This window comes from Gymnoscopelus braueri, assembly GCF_963280865.1.
Source record: "Gymnoscopelus braueri genome assembly, chromosome: 23".
In the NCBI taxonomy this organism is placed as follows: domain Eukaryota; kingdom Metazoa; phylum Chordata; class Actinopteri; order Myctophiformes; family Myctophidae; genus Gymnoscopelus; species Gymnoscopelus braueri.
Window position 1 is genome coordinate 21350775 of NC_137625.1, and position 15722 is coordinate 21366496.

The 15722-nt window shown below is 43.5% G+C and overlaps 1 protein-coding gene across 1 annotated transcript in view; it reads right to left on the reverse strand.

The window, feature by feature from the left end:
- chrm2a (cholinergic receptor, muscarinic 2a) overlaps positions 1 to 9939 on the reverse strand; it is a gene marked incomplete at its 3' end in the record, with an annotated part of 70976 nt that extends 61037 nt beyond the window's left edge. The window contains exon 1 of the mRNA XM_080420866.1: positions 9865 to 9939. The remainder of the gene's footprint in view (positions 1 to 9864) is intronic.
- Between the last annotated feature and the right edge of the window lie 5783 nt (positions 9940 to 15722).

Sequence of the window (15722 nt, forward strand, 5' to 3'; positions counted from 1 at the left end):
TCTCATAGCCCGGCCCGCAGAGAGGAAGCTAAGTCTGAAACGACTCGGTCACGCTGAGCTTATGAAGTGTACACGTAATCTCACACAATGCTTTGTCTCCACAATAACCCGGTCATGTTTATCTTTTGGAAGCATCTCATGACCCCGTTTCCTGTGCGACTCGGCTCGCTTGTGCTGTGCTGTGGCGTGTCTGCATACTCGACTGATAAAACCAAGCTCTAAAATCCAGGACACTTGTCTTTCTGGGAAATAAAAATGAAAGAAAGCTGCGCACCAAATGCCATCGAACGCGGCGGTATTTACTGCCATTATCTGGACTCTGTCTCACGTTTACTTTTAGTAAGACAGCGCCGACAGCCCCAATAAATTGAACTTGCTGACCTAATAAAAGGAAGCCAGAGTTTACTGTCACCCAAGACACGAAAAGTAACAGAGGGCGAGCCAAGTTATACACAAGCTAATAAACAGGTCTTCACTCGCTCATGCACAAACCATAAAGCCAGTGTTCTCACAAGCTGAATCCAATAACAATAACAGCCAATGACTGTCTCCCGACTTACTATAGACCTGGTACAGGTTGCATCCTCCCCATCTCAGCCAGTCATATGGTCCCCCACCCCCATCCACCTCAGAGACGGGAATGTTTACCTCTGATATGATCCGCATCAGTATCCAGGGTTTAGCTTTATCTGTGGAGTACTGTGTACACAACATTTAGCCCCGGTGTCTAGCGTAGTCTTCTTGCTTTGGCTGCTCTGATTCGGCTTTGATTTCATGGATTGCCTTTCACAGCCCGACAGTGGGGAATGTGAAAAAGGCAATTACTTTCAGAAAGTTTGGGGCAATTTACTGACTGGTTTGACACACTTATTTCTTTTAGCTGTGGTTATTTAAGCGGAAAGGAACCGCAATGTAAAAATCCAGAGTTTTCATTAACTTGGAGTGTAAAAATGGACTCAATTGGACACTGAGGTAAATGAACATAGAGGATTTTGCTGTGAATAAAAGCAATTTCTGAAAATTAGAACCTTTGAAAAAGATATTTCATTAAAGTTATTTTTTTAATGACTGCCTATTAATACCTCTGAAATTCAGGCTGGATGGACCATACTGTCGTAGTTTCAAATACTATAGCCAAGCTGTAAAAGGCTTTTGCCGTCATGAAATTAATCAGGACATCTTTTACCATGCCTAGAGGTATGTATTTCAATTTAAAATGAACACATAGAAATGATCTTTCTTGGCAATGTTCAGTCAGGTTATGAAGCGTTTCACTGGGAGCTAAAAGCGGAGAAACATATTTAGTGAAAGACTAGATTTCTGCTTTGGTAATATTTGAAAAATTATACAAAAATAGTCAAACATAAAAACTCTAGATATGTAAATCAAAGAATCGACAGGCCTATATTTTGTCCTCTCAAAATGTTTCCTTCATATATCCTCCCCGAGACACATTTTGTGTTATGTTTCGTACATTTTGAAATATGTGAATAACAGGACATTTATGTTCTTTATTTGAAATAGCGATCAGACTCATGCCTTGCCCTTTCTGTTTGCAGCACAGCACCATATTGGATGATAGCAGTGAATCAAACATGGGCCCAAGAAACACTTAGCAATAACAGTTGCATGTACAAAATGTCATGGAGAAAGGCTAAGTTATTAATGTTGAATATTTGCATCTATGATGCACATTTCTTTTGCATATTCAATTAAAATTGGCCTGCTTCTGTGAAAGCCTAACAGATTAGGCTGTAACCACAGCCTTATGGTGTGGTTGGTGTATGGGTAAAGTGGAGTGCCTGATTTCACAAGATTAGTTTAATTTTCCTGTACTTCTTTTTAAATGTCAATGTCAATGGTTGACAGTGAACGCCGACAATTAAAAAACTAATGACTCTTAAAAGACCCCAATTAATTTCCAAAACTGATAGAAAAATGTTTTGCATCTTAAATAATTGTACTCTTCTCCATACAGTAGTCGTCTGTTGAATGTTTACTGTGGGTACTGAACTGTATTAACCGAGTGAGGTTAATACCATGTGCAAACTACTTTGTCATCTTCAAGGTAGCACAACAATATTCTGACGGGTTATGGCATGTATCTGGCTAGTGGGGCAGCACAGTAAAATCCTCAGTGTTGATTTAACACTGGGAGTGTACAAATGTAACCAAATGGACCCTTATTGGTCCAGTCGGTTACATTGCACACTCAGAGTTACAAGTGGATTAATCATCACAGAGGCTTTTACTTTGTGCTTGCAACTGATGAATATAGGCTGTTTGACAGACGGGAGTGTCACTGTTGGTACAAACGACATGTTGGCACTGCGATGCGTAATAAGAGAAGGGGCATTGTGGTTCTTGAGGATTGAGAGCAACCGCTCATTCTGTCCTTGTGCCCCCATTTCTGCTTAAAGCGAGGCAAGCCAGATGGGCACTCTAATTAAGACATTAATTAACGTACGTACACCTGAATGTTTTCATTTATTTATTTTCCAAAATGAGGCAACTGCTACCACAGCATGGCCCTTTTGAATAAACTAGAGGTTTCGGGCGGCTATGCAGCCCTCACACCTACATTGCACCGACGATCCGACTCATGACGACATGTTTTTTTTTTCTTCTGATGTCAGGGTTTGTTTGGGTCTGATGTAATGCTGTCACGGTCAGCATGACAAATGCCACATTATGTCTGATTCATAGTGACGGGGCAGTGGTTCGCCGGCCCGCCCACCTACAGTATTAGCCAATTTCAATATACAGTAGGATGGCTATGGTCACTGTTAATGTTAGGACTAACTGACTTCATTTTGATGCACCATGTATACTGACCTTGTGGGAGAGTAAATTACCATCTAGTATACTCATTAATTAGGGTAATTCTTCTAAAATCGATCAATTCCCTAACTGCATATGATTTTTCACAATTGGGCATATCAGAGGACATGCATGCGGGTCCATTTGATGAGCGAGCACATTTGGAGCTTTTCTCGCTTGCTTTAAATATGTTCAGACAGTCCCCCTGGGCCTGTTAGTGCCTCTGAATGATTTAAGGCGTATCATGCCAGCAGTCCACAGGAAGGAAAAGCCACTGAACCGGTCAGGTCCGAGACTTTTAGAGCGTAGATTTCTGCCCCACAATACTGCAGGCCCTCTTTTTTTTGCTGGCTAATTGCTTGTTAGTGCTCACGGCCCAAATTAAGTGACACCTGTTCGGGCCACCTCATAAACACCCACACAAAAACAGTGTCCACATGCAGCGCCGTGGCGAGGGAGAAAGCCATGCTCTCATGATGCAATTACTTAAAATAATTTGACAACATGTGCCATGAAATTAGGGATGAGAAAATAATCACCATCATAAATTCCATCCCATCATTGGCCCATGCCACCAAATTGTTTTCAAAATACCAGCCTTCCTGTGAGTGTACAACATCGTCTGCACTTGTGTGTGCATGTACTGTTATGCACTTGAGGTCAGGGAAATAGCAAAGCCATGTCTTTGTCATGTGTCTTGCAATAACCCATCATGGAGGAATTAGGCCTGCTGGCAATTACAATGTCCCTTTCCTGTCCTGGGTCTGACGGGAGCAACGAGTCACACTGAATGTTTTATGGGGCCAATGATAATGAAGGAGCCAGAGCTTGAAGCAGCAAGCTGGATTTATATGGCACCAAGGCTTAGCACAATTAAGCATAGGCAATAGCAGCCAGCGTTATTGCAGGATGAGTGGCAGGACTTGGAATCACCTAAGGCTTTTTTGGAAGCCATGTCTTGGAGCCCGAGCATCTCCAGAGACATCCAAGATAGTACTACAACTGCTCCTGCACTTGTCGCCGCAAGTCACAAACTCCAGTGCGGTTCATATTTTAAGGATGACTTGGAATGTATTGTAGTCTTGTACTCTCTGGTACAAAAAAAAAAGAGATTGTGCAAACAATGCTGTAAAGCAGAGAAAATCAGTCTCTCCAATCTCTCAAGGCAGCTGATAGCCCAAGAACAATGAAGTGAAGTGAGAGCCAGCTTGATTCCAGTCAAACAGTGTTATTCTGTGTAACCACAAAGGCAACACTAAAGATGCCTTGTTCTTTCAGCAGAGAAAAACAAAGTGAGGGAGAGCGATAGCAGAGCAGTCATTTTAAGTGAACAATATTCAGCAGTATTGCCATGATTATTAACAAATCTTACATTTTCTCTGGTCCTGCGGTGACCTCTTTTGGGAGACTAACCCACTTCAACTTCACACCAGTTATTTCCTAACTTCCTGAAGTTATGTTACTACACACTTTCTCTTTTCCTATACCTCTATGCCAGTGGTTGTCAACCAGTGGTCCAGGGACCACCAGTGGACCTTGAGGGGGTTCCAGTGGGTCCCCAGCAAAATGGCTATTCAAAAATAGCAGATATACAAGCTCAGAGCTTGTAGATCTGCATTTTTTTTTTATCTTGAAAATGTGTGACTAATTTGTTGACACTATATATATTTTTTTAAGCAAACATTTTTAACTCAAAATCTTTGCTTCTGGGGGTTCCTCAAACCAAATATTTGAGATGGGGGTCCGCGGCCAAATACAAATCATTTTGGGGGTCCCTGACATGAAAAAGGTTGAAAACCACTGCTCTACGCTGTAGTATTTGCACACACACACACACACACACACACACACACACACACACACACACACACACACACACACACACACACACACACACACACACACACACACACACACACACACCCATCCAAAGCATAAATGTAACTCTGAGAATGTAAAATTGGACCTATGAAAGTCCACTCTCAGGATGTTGCTGTGCACAGACACTCTTCCCCTGTCTAATATTTTGGTCAGTCTTAGATGCCCAAACAAATAATGGACTGTACATGTGTATAAGCTGATATTTCAGAGGGCTATGTGTGGAGTTGAAATAGTTTTACAGCATTGCATTTTATGACCAATTACAGTGTACCCACCACCCATTTGCATGCTGATGAAATATGCAGATGTAAGGCGGTGAACAAGCCGCTGTAAGCACTGCTTAGACCATTGATTCAGAGTCTTTGTTACAAATGCAATTACATTGGTTTCTTTAATCTAACTCTCTCTGTCTCTCTCTGTCTCTGTCTCTCTCTCTGTCTCTGTCTCTGTCTCTGTCTCTCTGTCTCTCTCTCTCTCTCTGCTGGATAATGATCTTTAACGAGGAACCTTCCTCTCCCCCCAATCTGTTCCAATCAATGCCATTCAGTGTGGTGGTTTAGTGGCACTTTATATTGTAAAGCACTGCAAGGCAAGCGCATCAGCATCTGATAAGTACATAGGCCATCTACTGGGTGCGGTAAGCAATTGTCCTGTGGAGAGAACGCTCGTTCTCGGGTAGGGCTTGACAGCCTGATTTTAATGGTGCACCATATGTCAGCAACTAGAAATCAACGGGCGGTGACTGTCAATACGATGTTGCCTGAGTAAATATATTTCATGTGATGTGGAGTACTTAGACTGGTTTAATATGTCTACACAAGCCTGGCCTGTAAAGTGTCAACAGACCTTAATCAGTTCAGTCATTTGCATAGATTATTGCCAATAGCACTCATATGTCTGTGTGTGCACATCCAACATTGTGTAAGGCTCTACCATGAGAACCTCAAACGGCACTAATAACAATCCTTGTCTAGAACATTGCAACACTTCAGGACTGCTGCTGCTTCTGTTTCAGCTCAATTAGACCACCTTCCTCCAGCACCCAACCCACCACCGCTGCCTCCAGCTTATCCATATAGAGACAAAACAACATTTAATCGCATGAGTATAAAATAAATAAGTGTTTAAAGGATAGAAAATGAAAATGAGGAGCAAACGGTGGGAGCGTGCTATGGTTGAAAGCGTGGTAATTAGACATTCCTATCTGTGCGTTATATCACTGTCATAATGTGAACTATGCTGTGCTGCACGAATGAGAGGTTTATGTCCATGGAATCGTGCAGCCTACTTGCTAAAAAATCACCTGAAACATTGACTCCTGCTTGCACCTCTACCACAAACACAGATTTGGGCAAGATAGGAATGTTGACATAAGTCTGTTTGTCTGTCACCTCCCACCCTCTCTCTCTGTCTCTCTGCGTCTGTCTGTCTGTCTGTCTGTCTGTCTGTCTGTCTGTCTGTGTGTGTCTCTCTCTCTCTCTCTCTCTCTCTCTCTCTCTCTCTCTCTCTCTCTCTCTCTCTCTCTCTCTCTCTCTCTCTCTCTCTCTCTCTCTCTTTCATAAAACTGTGTGTAGTGTATTCTCACTTCAGGAGTGATGAGCATCATAATATCATGCATATTATGTTCACAAGTGCTTGCAATAGCTGTCAAATTAGTATTGAGTATATGAGTAAGTAATATTATGGTCATAATGTGGACCACCTGCTCATGTCTGGTGCTCATCACGGGAGCCATTACAATTCATACACCTAAACATCAGCACTTAATTCAGAAGGACTGGAAATTGGATGCTATTTCCATATTGTCTAGATAATTGATGCCCCCCCCCCACACACACACACACCACCGCATAAACATTATCACAGACTCAGTGTCATGATCTCATTCTTTCAATGAACATACATTCCTTTAAACACACACACACACACACACACACACACACACACACACACACACACACACACACACACACACACACACACACACACACACACACACACACACACACACACACTTTTCATTTTACTCTAATCTGCATTAACCCACATGACAATATTTATGCATAATAGCTAGTTGAGCAGAGAAAAATGTCAATCGATGCACGCCACCACGCTGTCATGGTCAAATCCATCAGAAGCTCTGCAAGTGACACTCTACAATATCTGCATCTCTAATGTAATCTCTGTTACATCTGCATCTGTAATGTTATTATCAATAGTCAGGGAAGAGCGATCTACTGAGCTCATGCGGGGGATTGCACGAAATGAAAAACCCATCAAATAACAGTCGAACAGAATGTTACATGTGGAGGAAAATTAAACCATGTCATTAACTCCTGTGGACTTGCTTAAGTCTTGAATGGTTTGGCATAACTGAAGACATTCCATGAAGCAATATCAAGGTCAGTCCTTTCTGGCTACAATACAAAAATCACATTTCTGAGACAGTTGCATGCGAAAGAATGCATGACATTGCGTCACAAACTACTAGCAGCTGCAGCATCAACCTCCAGCCCCAAGAATAAACCATAGCAATGAATGATATTGGTGTTTTGCTCATGCACCTGCCATATTGTCAGACATATAACCAATTTGTGTCAGCGTCTTAATCAAGGTCAAACCAGAGCACTCATACAGCCGCACAAAAACCAAAGCAAATTCAATACTGCTTTGACATCAGCACTGATTCATGCCACCCCCCTCACTTATATGTAGGTCCTATTATGACGTTTCAGCCCAAGGCAAAACTGTTTCCTTTCTCGTTTTTTCTCATCAGCTCATTCAAACCCCTCTTGATAACAATGTTCATTTGGCCAACTTGTCCAAATAATGAGAAAATGTGAAATTAGCTGCAGGCTATAATTTAAGCTCCATTGACTTATAGCTACGACGTGGACCAAGAGAGATGCCTTTTCATTCAACACCTCGGTCTGCAGTGGTGTGACATTGGTGAGGTTCTAACCGTGCGCACGGACCCTCGGTGCGTAAAGGCGCGCACGGCTAAACGCACAGGATCGGAGGAGTGACACGATGAGAGTCAGAATGGTTTACAATTGAGTAACGTTTAACAGATGAGAGACGTTTTAATTGGCATCACATGGAACAGTGGCTCTCAAAGTGGGGTCCGGGGACCCCCAGGGGTCCTTGAGGGAGTTCCAGGGGGTCCCCAGCTACAGTAAATGATGGATAGTTAGGAGGAACCAAATGGACCCTTATGGGTCTGTAACTCGAGTGTACAAATGGAACCAAATGGACCCGTTATGGTCCATTTGGTTCCATTTGTACACTCTCAAGAGTTAAATTAACATTGATTTTACGATACAAATTGGGGTAAATGCCATTAAATGGGGGTCCGTAGCCCTGACGCATGTCAAACTGGGGGTCCTCGAAATTAAAATGGTTGAGAATCACTGCTAGAGCCGTACAAATCTTCTCTTATGGGGGTCCCTGGTATATCTTTTCAAATGGGGGGGTCCGCGGGCTAATAATAAGTGTCAATTTGGGGGGTCCTTGACATGAAAAGGTTGTTGTGTGAGATGCGCCTGTGTCGCTGTCTAAAGGTAACATCGTTCATCCTCATCACGGCGTTCATTCTCCACAGCTGTGAGAAATGAAGCGGGAACAGAAATGTTCTCGGTGGAGACAAATTATACACGTCGAATAAGCCTACATTTCCGTATCTATGCATCCAGGCTTCCGCGAGTTTTGCCAGTTCCTACTTATAGGAACAGAGGGAAATGAAACCATTGTGCGTCCTCGCGTCATGGATAAACACTGTTCCAATCCACACCGATCCAAATCGTGTTGGTAGCTTGAGTTGTTTAAAGGAGTAGGCTACTTCACCCCAAAACATTTACTTATTTTCTATCAATTACACACTCCATGAAGCCTTGAATTCATGGAGTTTTTTTGTCGCATTCTAAGCCAATAATTTGTGTGTAAAACTGATACTAGAAAATAAGTATTTTTTTGGGGGGGGTGAACTACTGCTTTAAATAAATAAACGATCCTTTGACAAACTAGCCTACATTAAGGTCGTGTTATGAAAAAGAATGTCCTTAAATACGTTTTCTTCCCAGACATAATTTACTGGATGATTAGACAACGTCGGCGACGTTAGCCTACTAAAAAATGCCGTTGAATATAAAACTTCTCCTGTAGTCTGAAGAACAAGAATGGATCACTTGACTATGACCTTGTTTAAGCTGTGAGAAACATTTCAAACAACTGTAACCTTCATAGAACAGTGGTTCTCAACAAGTGGTCCGAGGACCACCAGTGCGGTCCTTGAGAGGGTTCCAGGTGGTCCCCAGCTAAATGATGGAGAGTTGGGTAAGTAAGTAACCAAATGGACCCTTATTTGGTTTCATTTTACGCTCTCAAGAGTTGAATTATTGTTAAACATCTGCATTACTTAATTAGAGAATAGTTTTTTTGATCAACGTTTTGCCTGTCATCTCTCCTGTGGTAGGCTACCACACCAATACAACATGGAATTGTGGACACAATTGCATCCAACGACAACAAGATATTCAAAGTCTTGGTTCTAAATCAAATGGTGGTCCGTGGCTCAAATGCCCAATAAATAATGGACCACCTTGATATGAAAAGGGTCGAAAACCACCGCCATAGAATAATATCCTGCGCCATATATGGCACAATTAACGTAGCCTACAGCTGGAACGCAACATATTTCTCATTGTCTTAAAGCCACGACAGATATTTCTTGCGGGCTATTTTATTGCTTTATTTCAATGTAACAGTGAGTGAGCGGCACAGGTTGGCTGGGATTTTTAAAAATGTTAAAGTTGAACCGCCTTCCGCGTAAAGTTCAGTTTTTATATTGGAGGAAAGATTTTGTGTGTTCTTCTTCTTCAGTGGAACTGACTGAAATGTAAGTTTTCATATTGGAGGAAGATTTCTTTTTTCTTTTTTTTTTACTGGAACTGACTGAAATCATTTCAGTCAGTTACAGTAAAAAAAAATGAAAAAAATCTGGCATAGATGTTATGTTATCAACAACATCTATCGGACTTCAGCTTTGGACATTAGGCTTTTTACGCATCGGAACATCTCCACAAAAGGTGCATCTAGTAAAAAAAAAAGCACCAGGGGAAGAACATGCACTTTTACGCAACAGTTGTTGATATAGAATCAGTTTACCTGCGTTCTTCAAGCTGCCATGATCTTTTCTGGCGGCAGGTTTCGTTCCAGCGTCGTCTTTCAGCGCCGTCAGTTGTTGGTCCGCTTCATCACACAGCTGCACGTCTGAGGACATGCTGATGGAGTCTAGGGTCTGGAGAGGCAAGCTCCTCCACTGAGAAGAATGGGGTGGGAGGAGAGAGAGAGAGAGAGTGTGTGTGTGTGTGTGTGTGTGTGTGTGTGTGTGTGTGTGTGTGTGTGTGTGTGTGTGAGAGAGAGAGGGGGGTGGGGAGGGAGGAGAGAAAGTGTGTGTGTGTGTGTGTGTGTGTGTGTGTGTGTGTGTGTGAGAGAGAGAGTGAGAGAGAGGGGGGGGTGTAGTCTGTGTGTGTGTGTGAGGGGGGTGGGGAGGGAGGAGAGAAAGTGTGTGTGTGCATGTATGTATGTGTGCACGGGTGTGTGTGTGCGTGCGTGCGTGCGTGTGTGTGTGTGTGTGTGTGTGTGAGAGGCGGGTGGGGAGGGAGGAGAGAAAGTGTGTGTGTGTGTGTGCACGTGTCTGTGTGTCGTGTGTGCATGTGCGCGTGCGTGCGTGTGTGTGTGTGTGTGAGAGAGAGTGTGTGTGTGGGAGAGAGAGAGGGGTGGGGGTGGGGGTGAGGGTGAGGGTGAGGGTGGGGGCGGAATTGGGAGACAGAACAAAAGACGGGAGAGAAAATGTTAAATATGGAGTAGCCTAGGCTATATTCAAATTGAATATTGAAATGAATTAGTAGGCTACATTTGTTTGTGTAATGCACAATTAAGGGATAGGCCTATACCACACAGGGTAATTTGTGGGAGGGGGGTGGGGGACATAATGAAATCAATTAGACTGCCGAATTTAATTCTCAACACCGCCATTCAAGTTAAAGTCAGTCTTGCGCAGAGCTTCCATTGGCTCGCTTCAGAACCGTGGAGAGCGCAACTCGATGCGCCTGATGAGCGCCAGATGGGAGAGAAAGTCCCCCAAAAGCCATGCAAAGCAGACAATTACTCCTTTACAAAACGCATAAGATTATAGTTAATACATTTCAGTCCATCTTCGAACCGTGCGTAGCTGGCAAGACTGCGTGGTATTTTCTGATTAGAGATTAAATAGTTTGCCACTTCGTTAAGCTATACAAAGAACATGGCTGAATCAAAACCCGATGCTCTCCTGCCATTGAATTGACTGAGCATGAAGTCATTCACCGGCGGGCTGCAGCTTGGTTTATAAGATAACTGCTCCGGGGCTGCACATCCAGTCTTTTTTGTTTATATTCTGTGTCTCCTCTGCCGGTCTTGGCTTCCAAATGACTGGCGCCTGTTGATTAGCAGAGCGAACATTGCAAATACCTGCTTATCGTCACCATGTACATTGGTTGGCCCTGACAACGTCTCTCATAGTCTCTCTTGGGTGACATCTCCTAAAGCTTAATGACTCTTTATTATGATAAATCCTTGTTTGGCAATGAAACTATACCGTGGGCTACAGTTTGTTTGGGAGGATTGTTCCGCATAACCAAGTCTATAACAACTTCTATCTTCTTTGCAAGCATGCATGGTCACTTTAGAATCATGCTTTGAGTTTGTTTGTTTTGATGTTTAGTAATTATAGGCTACTTTTTGCACTTGTTACAGCCAAAGATTTGACTCTGGGGGGACCTCCCAATAGAATGTGGATAACAGGATGTTGGCCGCTAGGTCCGCCCTCAGCCATCCACTTCCGGTCAACGTGTCTTTGTTTACATTCCTTACATTCCTAACTGTACACGTTGCAACAGGAGCTCCTGACAGATCTGAATCTGTCTTGAGAGATTACTGATTGGCTTACCCTAGCCTGGCATTGATCACGTGGGATCACTCACAAGTTCCAGTGAAACCCAAGAGATCAGTCTGGCAATGACAGGCTATAGGCTTACCCACCCTCAGAAAAAAATTAAACCACAAATGAGCGGCAGAATGGGACGGGTCTTGAGACAGACTTCATATCACCTTGCCTCAACTAGTGATTGAAGTCTAGTGGAAATGACCTTATGCATTAAAGATAATTCATTTTTGTGATAACTACATTACTGCAAAACCCATACATGGTCAGACAAGCCAAGTAATCCTGGTCAGTATCCAAATGGATCTGAGTGACTTTTTTTTCCTTAAATTTTTATCCCACGATTTTGTAAACCCAATTTTTTACACCCAGTGACAATTGTCTATGTAATCCTGGGCACTACACTCCCTCTGCCAACCTAGGGAGGCCAGGGCCGAGCTCATGCCTCCTTCAATGCATAAGAGCCAACTGACCTTCTTATCACCTGACAGGGGAGAGTTTCCCTGGTTGGACGTAGCGCGTGGAAGGAACATGTTATTCCAACCAGTTCCTTTCCCCTCCATCAGGCGCCCCGGCTGGCCAGGGGGAGGCAGTAAAGTGACCAGGATTACTGCATGTTTTTGTGAGGGTACCTACCCTAGGGGACGCGGGGGGACATCGTGCCCCCCTAGGGGACACTAGGGGACACCGTGCCCCCCCCCCCCCCCCCCCGAGTGACATTTCAATACCACTGGTATTGTAATTGTATAGCAGACGTGAAGTCCACATACCAGCTCTGACAGTGTGATAAACCGGTCCTGGAAACGGTTCCAAAGGTGATGGAACCAGTACCGGTTCCTCAATGTTGGACCCGGTTCCTCTGGTTCCTGATCCCAACCCTAGTTACAGCAAAGAATGTCATGAAAAGCAATGGATGAAAATGTTTTACTGACACCTACTGGGGAAGTGTGACACTCCTGTAACGTACGTGCATGTGTCTGTAGTCCTGGATGAACGTGTGCGTGTGCACACGCGTTGGCGTGTCACCTGGCAGTGGCACTATAGGGAGAAAAGTGAACCACCTTCAAACAACTCATCAATCAACCCTGTCTCTGTTCAGGGCCAGTTAAAACATTGATGGACAGGTAATTCTAATGAATGCGCTCACCAGCTGCCAGCAAAAGCCCCGTTTACTGTAGTTTCTTTCTCTGCCTCTCTATCCTGTTCTTTAGCCTGACAAAGCTATCACTCTGAGAAAAGACACCTCACTTTTCACTCCCAGACATCCCACTTCGACTGTCTCATCTTTTCAAATTGAAAAGCAGTCATTAGGCACAGTTTGAAGAGTGCCAGCAGGCCCATCCTCAACCTTAGCTGTCAATCGTCGACTAGCAGTGATTTGGGTTTCGGGTTGGGTGGATTGGAAGCCGCATATAGACAAGCCGCATATAGACTAAAATAAGATGAGTGTTAAGAGAAGATTAAAATCGACCATATAAGATGCAGGAGACCAGAACATCATAAAGTGACAGACGTTATGTGTGCTTTTTATCTACTTTTAAATTAAAACTCTCTACTCATTCTGACACAAATGGAAGTGGTTGGTGGTGGTGACGCTCCATAATGTGAGATATGTTATTAGTAGCGTCTTAAGTGCCAAACCCATCCCATTATTAAAACCCATCAGAGGAATGCAGCCAAGATACATGTTGTTGTTGGGTAACGGTCGAGACACCCACCACATGCTCTAGTCATCCATATGCATGACACAGACATGACACTTGAGTCACAGTGGGTGGCGCGCGCACACACACACACACACACACACACACACACACACACACACACACACACACACACACACACACACACACACACACACACACACACACACACTTTATTGATTGTGGATTACTCCTTATCCAGCCTGTGGCCATAAACAGGTGGACTCTAACTAGCCCTGGGGACCGATCCATGTGTTGCACGTACTGAATGCCTATGTCTGTGTGTCGTGCTGACTGTGGGAAAGAAATTCCTAGCTTTTTAATTGACCTCGGTTCGTCAACAGGACTGCCAAGAAGGGACTGCCGGAATACTTCAGAGACTAAAGAGAGCTATTAGCCTGTATACCTACACAAGGCGTTAAAAATGTGCCTGCTGTACATGTGTACTACATGGGCGCAGAGAGCTTCCACAGGCTCCTGTCCTTTATTGATCCAGCCCACGTTAGTCTGCCAGAGGTGTTTTTGGAGTCGGCCATCATCTGATTGACGCGAGTGTATCACCACACCCTACCCTTAAACGCTATACAAGCACTTCAAAAGCTCCCCATAGGACCTGTTGGAGATTACTGAACACCTATTGATTATGGGGCTAGCAATCAATGGGCACAGCCCTTGAGAGACACTACACAAAGAACACTCTGGAAAATAGTTAACGATCTTCACGATGTTTTACTTAGCTCGTCCGATGGTAGAGTTTAGTTTTTCCAGTAGTGCAGTGTACCTTCTGGAAGTCGCTGCACACATGTTTGGGTCCAACTACATCAAGCAAGACAAGGCCAATACGCTGTTGGCTAAGCTCCAGTAGCCTATGTAAACCTACTCAGAACAGTGGGTTTCTGCTGCTGCCTGATATCCCAAGTCAGAGAGGAGTGTAGTGAGTGGCTTTTTAGTGAATGTGGGCTGGCATGTTGGCCTAGCAGTGATTCGCAAACATTTTCATGTCAAGGACCCCCAATATGACATGCATTAGGCCATGGACCCCTATTTGATATTTGTTTTATTTCGGACAGTCTAATTATATTTTTTATTGTTAGACATGAATTGGTCCTGTCATTTGGACCAGAATCTGTAGTTATAGAAATAACAGTGAAACGGCCATTCTTGTATGTTCTGTTCTTGTACATGATAATAACCATAAAGATTATCTATCAAACATTTAGCTGGGACCCCTCAAGGACCCCTGGGGGTCCCTGGACCCCACGTTGAGAACCTTTGGGCTAGATGATGAATGGAACTGGACTGCACACAGTTAAGTCTGGAGTTTAGATTTTGAATGTCAGCCCGCTAGCAGCCGTTACTGACATGGCAACAGGTTCCATGAGCAAGGCACTGCAGCTGACCCTGCAATGGTGGTGCAAGACATTCCAGAAATGTTCACAAATGTATGTTTTTGAATACATAGCAAACATAGCAGATCTAGTACCTCACAGCGTGGAGGTAGATGAGCTTGTAGATCAGATGTCTGCCGTGCAACAAGTACGATGAAGTATGAAATAGGGTTTAAGTGGTCAATAACCTTGCCTTTACCAATGCCTCCCCAAAAGCTGAATATCTTCTTCGCAATGGTATCATAATAATGCAGAATAACTATTATGCCCGTACTATTGGCAAGGGAATAAGAATCCTTAGGGTCAGCTGTTATAACAGTTAAATGAGCTAGGGCAGCAACACTCTGTCATAATCATTCCTGGCAAGTCAATGACAGACCATGGGGTTCCCAATCCTCTGAGGACTGCCTTGACAAAAGGCAAAGGCAGCCAGAGAAAGGAGAGCAAGTGAACTAAAAGCCACAGCATATGCACGAAATCAATAGAAAGAAAGGAGAATGCAGCTTACGTGCAATTCAGGGACCTAGCCAAGCAACTGTCACAGAAATGGTATGTGCAAGGAAATTAATTGTGTTTACATGTCACTGAAAAAAAAGAAGGAAGAAAATGGCATCTTCCTTGTGTTCGTGTCCTGAATAGAGAGGAGGCAAAAAATAAATAAATATATATTTAAGAGTTGGTTATTGAAATAGACGCTGTTGCTTTTCAGTCTTTATTCTTATGCTAATAATGCTTGTACTACTCTTTACAGAGCGGCACGTCATTAGAGCAGGAACTGTTTTGTAGACATCAGCATATTTAATTATGTTTCACCAGATTCTGGTGACCAGCGGCATCCTGTCACTTCGTACCATTAGTAATTTAATTGCGAGTACAGCCATTAGTCTTTGTTTGGCTGTGCCATTAGCACCATCCACCACTTAAAGGTAGGGTAAGTGATTTTCTTTG